Here is a 4,713-nt window from a genome sequence, read left to right on the forward strand (position 1 = left end):
CAAAGATAAAAACGGATTTCTTCAGGCATCCAAGCTTTGATATCAAATAGCCTAAATAGAGAAAGCCATTAGGCAGATCTCCAACTTCTCTATGGTGATGTCAATTATTAGTAGGCATTTGCTACTATGTTCTGAAGGAGAGTGACTGAGCGCTACTGTGTCAAAACAAATGTCTTTCCATCAAAACCAGCTGCATAGTTAGGGGGGCCCAAAGCAAAAATGAATACGAGGTACCCCTAGATACAAAATATATTAAGCATTTCAAAATGATGACAGCAGAACATGAATTAGCTCAAGCATGGGGTACTTCTTGTCTCAGCGTGAGATTCTGTATTGCTGCATGGGTTGCACACTAACAAAGTCAGCCTTGCTTTCCAAGATTTAGGAATCTTTCAGGCTGGCCCATGAAATACGGTATGAGCCCTCTTCAGCAAATTCCTTGATGACAAAAACCTAGAGATGAAATAAAATAAAGAACTTAGAAATGAAGCCTCTGCACTGGTGGTGAGCATTGAACTGATTTATAGATAAAACAAATTCTAAACAACTTTGGGAATTATGGTTACAGAACACAAATACTTGAAATAGGAAGAAGAATGAAATTGCGAATGCATTCATCTAGCCCTGCAGGTAAGCAGTTGATACCACCTAAAATCATATTGCGTTTTTAATGAGATGTAGTGATTCTACACTGAGTGTTTTATTTGGTATCTTCCCTGGTATCTTCATGTCGGATTGGTAATGTGCTGACGTCTTAAGGTTTGAGGGAGGTACATCTCACACATAGCGTGAAAACCCAATTATCATGCTCTGAACCACAAAAGAATCTAGAAGACTCTAGAATAATCTTTTGTTGGGAAATATCTCATGGAGTGAAGAAACATTGATGTGAGGATTAAGTGATCTCACTGGTTTTACTTCAGTTTATTTTTCTTCTATTAAATTTGGGTAAGTTACATTTAATCTTTTTATTGAAAAATACATTATTTGGTTTTTACAAAAGTATGAATGTTAATGATTATTCACATATGATGGGACTTGAGTATTTCACTCTCATCTTTCTCATCTTTGCCTTTTCTATATTAATTAAATTATTTATGTGTCATATGTAATTTTTACAGAGGCTAAATTTAATTTTATTTAATTTTAAAAATTAAGTCAAATATTACCCCACCCAAAGGTTACAGTCCAGGGAATTTTATTGGTGAAATCTATAACAACTTCAAGGAGCTGGGTTTCTGTATTTACATTGTTTGAAAGAACAGAGAGCTAGAAAATTTCCAACTTGTTCTACAACATATCATTGATACCAAACCAAGACAATTAACTACTAAAAAAAGAAAGATATATCAATCGCTTTGAATATAGACGCAACAATGATAAGTAAAATCTTTTCAGGTGGCCACACCCTTTCTAATCCAGCCATGTGGTGTGGGGGTGGGGGTGGGGGTGACAAGGGAGCTGTGTGGACATTGAGAGCCTAGCATACTTTTGCATGGAAGCCATGGAGATGTTCTCCTCTCCCGTCTCTGACACCCTGAATAACCTCTACTAGACTGAGGAAAATGGAGACCCAGGGGTACTAAAGAGGTCCCAGCGATGGGCAGAAACTAAACTGGACTGCTTGGGTTCAGATTGTGGTGTCTTAACTATCACCAGCCTTCTTCAACAGAGGCTACTGCCATGGGTTGGTAACGATGGCATAACAAGGGTAAGGCAGTGGAAGAAATCCACCCAGAGAATAGGTAATAAGGAGTGCAGTGCTTATACACAGTTTTGAAAACAATAATAAAGACAGTTAAGCATTAGTCTGCTTTATATTATCACCATGAGTCTGTAGTTTCAAACAATGTCAGTGATAAAATGCTCCTTTGTGAAAAAAATCAGTTCCTTCTATGTTTACATTTTTAACAAGATTTCAAAAATTGTATCTATTTATTTATGTGAATTCACAGATGACAAAGTGTATATACTTATGGTGGACACTGTGATGGTTTGATATATGTATCAAACATAAAGAATGTCTGAATCAAGCTAATGAACATATCCATCACCGCACATACTTATCATTTTTGCGATAAAAACATTTAAAATCTACTCTCTTAGCAATTTTCAAGTATACTATACATTATTACTAATTATAGTTGCCATGCTACATAACAGATCTCCAGAACTCATTCCTCTAGTCCAACTAAAACTTGGTACACTTCAACCAACACTTCCCCATTTCCCCAGCCCCTGGTAACCACAATTTCATTACCTATTCTTTAATAAACTGTGTTTAAATGAAGTTAATTCAGAGATCTCTCAGTTACACAGTCAGCCCTCAATATCTGCAGAATTAGCTACATGGGATTCTTTTATTTTTAATTTATTTTTTGAGACAGAGTTTTGCTCTTGTTGCCCAGGCTGAAGTACAATGGTGCAATCTCAGCTCACTGCAACCTCCGCCTCCTGGGTTCAAGAGATTCTCCTGCCTCAGCCTTCTGAGTAGCTGGGATTACAGGTGCGCACCACCATGCTGGGCTAATTTTTGTATTTTTAGTAGAGACGGGGTTTTGCCATGTTGACCACACTGCTCTCGAAGTCCTGGCCTCATGTGATCCACCCGCCTCATGGGATTCTTTTCAAGAGTAATGTTGTACTGGTTTGGAAAATTTTGAGTTTGCTTCAGGAGCTGTTTGTGTCACTAACCTCAGTGGCACCACACATTCTGTGTTTCAGCTGCAAGTTAGAAATAAACAGTGATAGCACAATGATTATAATGACAAAGAAAATTTATGTTATTCCAATTCTATCAATCCATGTGATTTCTTGGAATTTTGTTTGGATTTAAAATTTGGATAGACATATGTAGAAGAATAAAACTGTACCCCTATCTCTCACTGTATACAAAAATTAATTTAAGATTGATTAAAGAAGTAAATGTAAGACCTAAAATTATAAAAATTGTAGAAGGAAACCTAGGAAAAACAATTCTAGACAATGATCTATGCAAAGAATTCATGACTAACAGCACAAAGCCAAATACAACAAAAACAAAAACAGACAAATTTAACTCAACTAAAAAGCTTCTGCATAGCAAAAGAAATAACAGTGAACAGACAGCCCACAGAACGGGGGAAAATACTTGCAAATTATACCTCTGACAAAGGCTAATATCCAGAATCTAAAAGAAACTCAAACAGTTCCACAACAACAAAAATAACAAAACCCATTCAATAGTACACAAGATATATGAGCAGACATTTTACAAAGATATATAAATGGTTAAATGAAAAGCATATGAAAAGATGCTCAACATCAGTAAACATCAGAGAAATGCAAACCAAAATCATAATGAGATACCATCTTACACCACTCAGAATGGATATTATAAAAAAGTCGGGCTGGGCACGGTGGCTCACGCCTGTAATCCCAGCACTTTGGGAGGCCGAGGTGGGCAGATCACAAGGTCAGGAGATCGAGACCATCCTGGCTAACATGGTGAAACCCTGTCTCTACTAAAAATACAAAAATAAAATAGCCGGATGTGGTGGCGGGCGCCTGTAGTCCCAGCTATTCAGGAGGCTGAGGCAGGAGAATGGTGTGAATCCTGAAGGCAGAACTTGCAGTGAGCCGAGATCACGCCACTGCACTCCAGCCTGGGCGACAGAGCGAGACTCCGTCTAAAGACAAAAAATAACAGATGCTGGCTAGAATGGGGAGAAAAGGGAATGCTTACCTACTGCTGGTGGGAATGTAAATTAGTACGACCTCCACGGAAAATAGTATGGCGATTTCTCAAAGGACTAAAATTAGAACTGCTGTTCAATTCAGCAGTCCTACTCCTGGGTAGCTACCCAAAGGAACAGAAATTATTATAACAAAAAGATACTTGTACTCACATGTTTATTAATGCAGTATTCACAATAGCAAAGATATGGAATCAACCTAAGTTCCCATCAATGAATAATTGGATTAAAAAATATGATATGAGATCTATACATATATGCATATTTTATATATATACACACACACACATACATATGCACACACAACATGGAATACGGAATACTACTCATCCCTAAAAAAGAATGAAATCATATCTTTTGCAGCAATGTGGATGGAACTGGAGGCCACTGTCTTAAGTGAAGTAAGTCAGAAAAAGGAGGTCAAATAGGGCATGTTCTCACTCACAGGTGGGAGCCAAATAATGTGTACACATGGACATAGAGGATAGAATAATAGACTTTGGAGATTCAGAAAGGTGGGAGAGTGGGGGCAGGTGAGGGATGAGAAATTACCTAATGCATACAATGTGTGTCCTTTGGGTGATGACTACACTAAAAGCACAGAATTCACTGTTATGCAATATATCCATGTAACAAAACTGCACTTGTTCCCCCTAAATCTATATAAATTTTTTAAAACCCGTGAAACAAAAAGCTCACTGAAAGGGGTTATATTTTTATTTAGTAACTGAATGTTTTAGTTCAAATGTGAAATATATTCATTTTACTTCATGATTATTACTAACGATGATTTTGTGGTACAGAGATGGGAGTTGTGAAAACAGTGAAGAACTCCATCCCAGCTGTGAGATGAGACCCTGATGCTGGCTCATGTTTTTTGCTTTCTTTCTTTTTTTTTTTTTTTTGAGACAGGGTTTCACTCTGTTACCCAGGCTGGAGTGCAGTGGTGCGATCTCGGCTCACTGCAACCTCCGCCTTT

General features: G+C 37.6%; 1 non-coding gene across 1 annotated transcript; it reads right to left on the reverse strand.

Annotated features, from left to right (window-relative positions):
* Positions 1-728: 728 nt before the first annotated feature.
* Positions 729-827, reverse strand: LOC117063772. Its single transcript, XR_004429065.1, has one exon. It is a non-coding gene; the product is annotated as a small nucleolar RNA U13 (small nucleolar RNA).
* Positions 828-4,713: the final 3,886 nt, after the last annotated feature.

Source organism: Trachypithecus francoisi, unplaced genomic scaffold (genome assembly GCF_009764315.1).
Source record: "Trachypithecus francoisi isolate TF-2019V2 unplaced genomic scaffold, Tfra_2.0 Lachesis_group18, whole genome shotgun sequence".
Taxonomy (NCBI): domain Eukaryota; kingdom Metazoa; phylum Chordata; class Mammalia; order Primates; family Cercopithecidae; genus Trachypithecus; species Trachypithecus francoisi.